An 8,572-nucleotide genomic window follows, 5' to 3' on the forward strand; every position below is an offset into this window, starting at 1 on the left:
TCCAGCGTTATCCCCAAGCGTTTTCCAATGATGCTGTTAAGATTTCTCATGTTATCGGTGCCCTTCGTGATCGTGCTTTGGACTGGGCCGAGGCTTATCTCGCTTTGCATCCCGTGGAGACTGTCACGTATGAGCAGTTTGTTCAGGATTTTAAGGCGGTTTTTCACCACCCCCTGCGCTCGGACGAGGCCGCGCGGCAACTGCACGGGCTCCGCCAAGGGGGCCGGTCGGTGGCGGAGTTTTCTATTGATTTCCGGGTTAAAGCCGCGGAGACGGGGTGGGGTGAGGACGCGTTGCGCGGGGCTTTCGTCATTGGATTGGACGATCGCATGAAGGATGAGCTCGCCACTCGTGACGAACCGGAGAGTTTCGAGGCTCTAGTTAATCTGGCTATTCGTATCGATAATCGCCTTCGCGAGCGTGGGAGAGAGAGGGGTGGCCGGGTCTGTGCTGGAAGTGCTGAGCGCGCCGCGGTGCGCACAATATTCCGTCCTCCTCCTCCCGGTCCGGCCCGCGCACGGTCTCCTCCGGCGTCCGCCGCTGAGGAGCCTATGCAGTTGGGTCATACACGGCTGACGCTGGAGGAGCGTCGGAGGCCGTTTGAGGGACGGTTGTGTTTGTATTGTGGCCAGTCGGGCCATTTTGTGTCCACCTGCCCGTTGCGGTCAAAAGGCGGTGCCCACCAGTAACTGTGGGGGTACTGGTGGGTGGCACTTCCTCTCTTTCCCAAATTCCCCGCATGCAACTTCCTGCTGTCGTTAATGCCGCGTCTGGCGCTTTCTCTACTAACGCGCTTTTGGATTCTGGCGCTGAGCAGAATTTTATTGACGGCGGTCTCACGAGGCGCCTCGGGATTAAGACTATACCCTTGCGGGTTCCCATCTCTGTTGTGGCTCTCACCGGTCAGTTGCTGCCCTCCGTCACTCATGAGACTGAACCGGTTTCGTTGATTCTTTCTGGTAATCATCGTGAGGTTCTTCGTTTTTTTGTTTTTTCCTCCCCGGAGTCTCCCATCGTTTTAGGTTATCCGTGGTTCGAGCGTCATAATCCTCATATCAATTGGTCCTCCCGTCGCATTGAGAGTTGGAGTAGCCACTGCTTGTCTCACTGTTTACAGTCTGCTCTTCCGCCTTCGCCTGTCTGCTCGTCTAAGCTGGCGCCCGAGGAGGTGGATCTTTCGTCTGTACCCGAACAATATCATGATCTGGGGGCGGTTTTCAGTAAACGCTGTGCGCTCTCGCTTCCCCCCCATCGCCCTTATGATTGTGGCATTGAACTGTTACCTGGAGCTCCTTTGCCCACCAGCCGGCTGTATAACCTCTCTGGTCCAGAGAAGGCAGCCATGGAGAGGTATATTACGGAGTCACTGGAGGCGGGCCTGATTCGTCCATCGTCTTCGCCGTTGGCGGCGGGTTTTTTCTTTGTGGATAAGAAGGATGGATCTCTCCGACCCTGCATTGATTTTCGGGGTCTTAATGACATTACTGTGAAGAACAAATATCCTCTTCCCCTGATCTCTTCTGCTTTTGAACCTTTACAGGACGCGGTCATTTTTACAAAGCTGGACCTTCGCAATGCGTACCATCTGGTGCGCATGCGCCAGGGAGATGAGTGGAAGACGGCCTTTAACACTCACCGTGGACATTACGAATACTTGGTAATGCCTTTTGGTCTGACGAATGCGCCGGCAGTGTTTCAGGCGTTGATTAATGATGTGCTTCGGGACTTTTTGAATCGGTGTGTGTTCGTTTATTTGGATGACATCCTTGTTTTTTCGCGGTCGTTTGAGGACCATGTTCAGCAGGTGCGCAGCGTTTTGCAGCGTCTCCTGGAAAACAAACTTTTTGTGAAAGTGTGAGTTTCATGCTCATTCTGTGTCGTTCCTGGGCTATGTCTTTGCTAAGGGGCGGGTGGGGCCGGATCCTGGCAAAATCAGGGCGATTGCTGATTGGCCGACTCCTTCCTCGCGCAAACACCTGCAGAGGTTTTTGGGGTTTGCTAATTTTTATCGCCGATTTATTAAGAACTTCAGTCAGATCACCCTTCCGCTCACCCGGCTTACGTCCTCGGCTCGAGTTTTCTGTTGGTCTCCTGAGGCCGAGCAGGCGTTTGCTCGGTTGAAGGAGTTGTTTTGTTCCGCGCCCGTTCTCGCCCACCCGGATGGTGCCAGACAGTTTGTGGTGGAGGTGGATGCTTCTGATGTGGGTGCGGGGGCGGTGTTGTCGCAGCGCTCGTCCGATGATGGCCGTCTCCATCCGTGCGCATTTTTTTCGCGGCGGTTTTCTCCGGCTGAGCGGAACTATGACGTGGGTAATCGTGAGCTGCTGGCGGTTAAGCTGGCTTTGGAGGAGTGGCGTCACTGGTTGGAGGGGGCGGAACAGCCGTTTGTGGTTTGGACGGACCATAGGAACCTCTCTTATATTCGGAGTGCGAAGCGGCTTAACTCCAGGCAGGCCAGGTGGCAGCTGTTTTTTAGCCGGTTCCATTTTACGATCTCCTTTCGCCCAGGTTCTCGCAATGTTAAGCCGGACGCTTTGTCCCGTCAGTTTTCCCCCGCGTCTGAGTCTACGGGGGTGGTTCCGATCATCCCCTCGTCTTGCGTGGTGGGGGCCGTGACATGGGAGATCGAGAGCTTGGTGCGCCAGGCACAGCGGCGGGATCCGGACCCGGGTTCGGGCCCGCAGGGTAAACTGTTTGTTCCGGCGGCCGTGCGCGCGCGTGTCTTGCACTGGGCACACACGTCTCGTTTTGCTTGTCATCCTGGCGTGCGTCGTACGGTTTCCCTGCTACGGCGCTCCTTTTGGTGGCCCGCTTTGGCGAGGGATGCCCGCGAGTATGTGCTGGCCTGTGACACTTGTGCGCGCAATAAGAGCCGTCACCTGGCCCCTCCCGGGTTGCTGCATCCCCTGCCTGTCCCTGGTCGACCTTGGTCGCATATTGCAGTTGACTTTGTTACCGGGTTGCCACGTTCCGCTGGTCACTCGGTGATCCTCACCATTGTGGACAGGTTCTCCAAGGCGGCGCATTTTGTCCCTCTGTCTAAACTTCCTTCTGCCCTGGAGACTGCTCGCGTGCTCGTGGATCATGTTTTTCGGTTACATGGACTTCCTTTGGACATTGTGTCGGACCGGGGGCCTCAGTTTGTTTCTCGGGTGTGGAAGGCTTTTTGTACCGCGTTGGGAGTGGGGGTGAGCCTTTCCTCGGGCTATCACCCACAGTCTAATGGACAGACTGAAAGGGCCAATCAGCAGCTGGAGTCCGCCTTGCGCTGTGTGGCCTCCTCTGACCCCGCTTCCTGGAGTGGTCATCTTGCTTGGATTGAGTATGCTTATAACTCGCTCACCTCGGCAGCTACGGGGTTTTCTCCGTTTGAGGTCTGTCTGGGATATCAGCCGCCGTTGTTTCCTTCTCAGGAGGCGGAGATTGCGGTTCCGGCCGTGCGGGATCATCTACGTCGCAGTCGGAGGATTTGGCGCCGGACCAAGGCGGCGCTGCTCCGGACCGTGTCTCAGACTCGCCGGGCTGCTGATCGGAGGAGAACGCCTGCGCCTCAATACACCGTGGGCCAACAGGTTTGGCTGTCCTCTGCGAATGTTCCTTTGAAGTGCGTGGCCAGGAAGCTTGCCCCTCGCTTCCTGGGTCCTTTCACCATCCAACGCATCATCAATCCTGTTTCTGTGAGGCTGCAATTACCGGCTTCTATGAGGATTCATCCTACGTTCCATGTTTCTCAACTGCAGCCAGTCTCTCACAGCCCGCTGTGCCCACCCGTGGAACCTCCTCCGCCCGCCCGGGTGGTGGACGGGGGTCCTGTCTATTCAGTCTGGCGGCTGCTGGATGTGCGCCGTCGTGGCCGAGGTTTCCAGTTTCTGGTGGACTGGGAGGGGTATGGCCCGGAGGAGCGCTCCTGGGTCTCGAGGGCCTTCATTGTGGACCCAGCGCTTATTGTGGATTTTTACAGGAGGCATCCTGACAAGCCTGGAGGACCGCCGGGTGGCGTTCCTTGAGGGGGGGATACTGTTAGGAGGTGGTGGGTAGGTGTACTGTTGTTGTTTGGGTTTTGTTTTCCTTTTGGTTATAGGTAGGCGAGGCGGGGCTTTATGGCATTCCAACACACCTGCGACGCATCGGACGTCATCAGTGAGCGCTTTTAGGGAGCAGAGTCACGGACGTCTGGTGTCGGAGTATTATCGCTGTCACAAGTGGTAACGAGTTAGCACAGGCTGCATCTGTTGATTTTACGCTGTGGAGCTGTATGTTTTAAAGGATCCACGTTTCGCCTACTTTTCTTTGTCTTAGCCTGTTCCATCGCCTGCCCGCCTACCTAGGATTTTGTGTTGGCTATTCTGGATCCGCGACGGAGTGCTACGTACCATCAGGCGGCGATCACCGCAGCGGCTGTGGTTTGGGGTGGTCAAGTAAGCTCTCCAACTCTCTCCGTCCACTTGTGTTTAACGTTCGGCTATCAACGGTATGCCATAAACCCTGTTTTGTTCCCTGTTGTCAGGTAGCTCCGGTGCGTCTGCTACCTACCTGTATGCTTCGGCTCCATCTCATCGCCTCGGTGTTTTCCTGCTGGCACATTTTTATTTATCACTGTATATAGCCCTTTCCCTTGTAAATATTCCCCCTTACTCGTGTATATAAAAACTTGCATCACAAACTATTCTGCGTCCGTGTGTGTTTCTGCCACGTAATCCATCTGTGTAATCCAGCTAACCTAACAAATGTATTATCCTGGAAGCAAAATGGGGACACTGGGATTGACCTTTATGCTATTTATAAAAATCTCTATGAATATTTAATTTATTTCTTATCGTCTTATCTTCCATCTTCATTGTTCAGTCATGACAGCAGATTGGTTATTGGTTCACTGTATTAGTACCTATGCACAAACAGATCTGCACTAAATTCCCACAAAGGCAGTACCAATTGCTTATAAGCTTGGTGGGTTTTATTCAGAATAAACTAATAGCTTAAACAAGCAAGCACATCCTGGAACTTTCATGGAACTTTCAATCAATATCAATTTAATTTAATGTCAGCTCCCAGTGGCCTTTGTGATATGACCAAATGAGAAATGGATGAGCTATTACACCAACCAATTCAATTTGATTTGATTTATATAGCGCCAAATCACAGTCGCTTATATTGTAAAGTAAAGACCCTACAATAATAGAGAGTCAACCCCAGCGATCACATAACCCCCTATGAGCAAGAACTTGGTGACAGTGGGAAGGAAAAACTCTCTTTTAATAAGAAGAAAACTCCAACAGAACCAGGCTCATGGCAGGCAGTCATCAAGTATATCATTTCCCTTTAGTGTCTAAAAACATGTTCTTAAGATTTAAACAGGCATTTTAGCTCCAAGCTCTAAAGTTCTGAGTCGTTCTTCCACATTCTCATTTTAGAACCGAGCAACAACTGGAAAAATGGCAAAGACCAAACACAATTTGGTCTGGTAGTTAGTGAGAATATCACTTGTGTTTCTTTCCACAGCTTCCAGTACAAACAAGGTTTGTGCTAAAACCTTTATGGGCTTCTCACATGGGAAACAGTCCTCCGCTCTCTTTCCTACACCTCGCTCCCTGCCTCTTGTTAAACAACACGGATTGTCTGGAGTAGTGGAAGTGGTATGTCCTGTAATAAGGAAAACCATGGAGACAATAGAGTAATCAAACTGGGCCTGAACAATATGAGGGCATGTTTTCAATTAATAACAATTTTCCACTTGTTTTTACTCCAGCAGTCTGAAATAAAGTGAATGTGGTTTTAATTCAAGCACGCACACTACATCAACAGCATTTCAGAGATGCTTGTCATCACCCAACTCACTGATGTGATGCTTGGCTAACCTCTATTTTAGCTGTTACACTGATAATGAAAATTAAGGACTTCCACTGTGGAAGTCCTCCATCAGCCATCGCAGTAGATGGCCCTGCCCCTCCCTGAGCCTGGTTCTGCAGGAGTTTTCTTCCTGTTAAAAGGGAGCTTTTCCTTCCCACTTTCGCCAAAGTGCTTGCTCATAGGGGGTCATGTAATGTTAAGTTTTTCTCTGTACCTTACAATATCACGCAGCTTGATGTGACAGTTGCTGTGATTGTAATTGCTGTCTCTTACCTGAAATACCCGCCATTATAATGAGAAGATTTAACTCAGCAGAGAGTAAGAAAGCAGAGATCACCTCATCTGTTGCATGTGCGTCATAAAAAAAAATTCAACTTGAGGCTCATTAGGTTATTTAATACACAAAATATAAACTATGTGCTTACAGTGCAATGATATGTTGGTTAACACAGTCACCGCACAAAAAGAAAGTCCTCAAATCCACCAGTTGACCGGGGACCTTTCTGTGTGGACTGTGTTAAGCTACCTCCCACCATCCAGACTCGTGCATGTTAGTTAAAGTGGTGCTTCTGAACTGGCAGTGGGTGTGGGTGTGAATGGTTGTCTGTCTTTCTGTGTTGAATGCAGGGACTTTGCATTGGATAAGAGGTAGAACATGGATGGGTATAAATATGTAATGGCATGTTAACCTACCTACATTGTGTGCTACTGTGGCAAAATCAAAAAAAGAAGTAGTAACAGTGTCAAAAAGTGTCTTCTTTATTTATATGCCTTGCATAGAGTTAGTTATATGGTGGATGGAGGTGCTGTTTGTGCTATTATATCCAGTACTTTGACTTCTAGACACGAATCCTTATGACAGCAGCACCGGTGACGGAGGCAAGAATGTAATTTTTTGCCACTGAAAGTAATTCAGACATAAAACAGCATGCATGTGTCAGATATCAGTAGTATTATGGAGAACATTATTAGGTTGCCATGGATCCTTTGGTAACTTAACATAGTATTTGTTTATCCAGTCTTCTCGTCTTCTTCTCACTTTTAATATTCCACTAATGCAAAAAAAGATCTTTTTCCTGTCTAATCTATGTTTTTGGTGACTTCCCCCCTGCTTTCCTCTCCTCTTTTCTGTGTCCTTCCACTTCCACCTTCCGCCCCGGAGATGACAGCTTGCACAGGAGGAGGCCACTGGGGTCAATGCCCGGTGTCTGGCATCTGTGCTGAGTGGCACACATGCACGCACATCTTGGCATATGGACAAAGTGTGGTTCTGACAGGCTATAGCCCTATTAGGCAGACATCCACAGTGCACAAACAACACAACAGATGCATTCTTAAATTTTAATTAGAGCCATTCGTACTGAGCATTTAGGGGGTTTTGTAGTCAAATGGAAATTAAATCAGTGCTGCTAAGAAATTACAGTATTTTTTAATATTCAGAATAAGGGAAGAAAGAAATGTAGTTATATTTGTTTTGATCTTGGACTAGATTAAAGCCTCAATGTTAAACGGTGAATTGTTCAGTTATGATAAAAAGAAGGTATCGCCTATTTTAAATGTAAGGTCATAAAAAAAATTGTATGATCCTTAGCAGGTCTTAAAATTATTTAAAAACAACCTCAGATGAACTACAGAATACTATATTACACCATGTCATTATTTATTCAACAAACATTAAGCCAAAATGCAAATGCATTGTAAACCCAAGAGCTAGATCTCGAACTCTACAGGCCTCTGTTAAAATGTTAAAAGTGAAAGTTTGTGATTGAAAAATTAGGAAAAATTGCTAAAAAGAAAATAGCAGCATGGTTAGGGTTGCAGAGTTGAACAAACACAACTTCTGGAACAAGGTCCTTTGTATAGACAAGACAAAACACAGTGGCACATTTGGTGAAATTCAAACACAGCATATTAGCGCAAACACCGCACACCAACGGTCAAGCATGGTGGCAGAGGGATGAGGATTTGTGATTGTAATGCAGTGCAGCCAGCTCTGCTGAAATTGGGTCATGTAAAAGGACAAATATCCTGAGCACAGCAGCAAATCTACAACAGAGTGGCTTAAAAAGAAAAGAATTAAAGTCAAAGTTCTGACCTCAGCCTGACTGAAATGCTGTGACAAGTCCTTAAAACTGAGTGTAAACAAATACACACAAATCCCAGAAAACTGAGGCTACTTACACGGGTATTTTTGAAAACGTAGAGTTTCAGTTTTGGGTTTTTTTTTAAATCCCGTTCATACATGCAGTTTTTAAAAAATACCTCTGTCCATATGTAAACGCTAAAAATGAAGTCAAACACTGTCAAGAACATGACAAATCCTAACCGTGTAGAAATCTTGGCCAATCAGAAGTCTACAAGCCCGGGAGGGAAAGAGTAAACAGGGTTTTGTGCCCTCACAAAACCTTAAGTACTTCTGAAATTTTTTTTTGTGTTTTTCCAAAAAGGCAGCAAATTTTGTGTTACTTTCAACAGCCTTAATCATTTCAAATGTTAATAACTAAATACAGCATTTTGGCTGGTGTGCATTCACAACTTAGGAATGAACAAAATGCACACAGCATATGTAATTTAATTTTACATTTTTTTTAAAGTATTCAAAATCAACATCAGGATTTGAAACCGTCTGTGCTGAATGTAGAAGCCACGTCCGAAGTTCACTCTGACGCCTCTGTCTTTATAAATGGAAGGACAGTAACTGCGTGTGTATATGTAAGCGTGTAAA

At 48.0% G+C, this 8,572-nt stretch overlaps 1 long non-coding RNA gene across 1 annotated transcript; it reads left to right on the forward strand.

Annotated features, from left to right (window-relative positions):
• Positions 1-4,107: 4,107 nt before the first annotated feature.
• Positions 4,108-4,689, forward strand: LOC143419949 (uncharacterized). Its single transcript, XR_013099975.1, has 3 exons — positions 4,108-4,205; positions 4,300-4,418; positions 4,508-4,689. It is a non-coding gene; the product is annotated as an uncharacterized LOC143419949 (long non-coding RNA).
• The last annotated feature ends 3,883 nt before the right edge of the window (positions 4,690-8,572 follow it).

The sequence above is a fragment of the Maylandia zebra genome, linkage group LG8 (genome assembly GCF_041146795.1).
Source record: "Maylandia zebra isolate NMK-2024a linkage group LG8, Mzebra_GT3a, whole genome shotgun sequence".
NCBI lineage: Eukaryota > Metazoa > Chordata > Actinopteri > Cichliformes > Cichlidae > Maylandia > Maylandia zebra.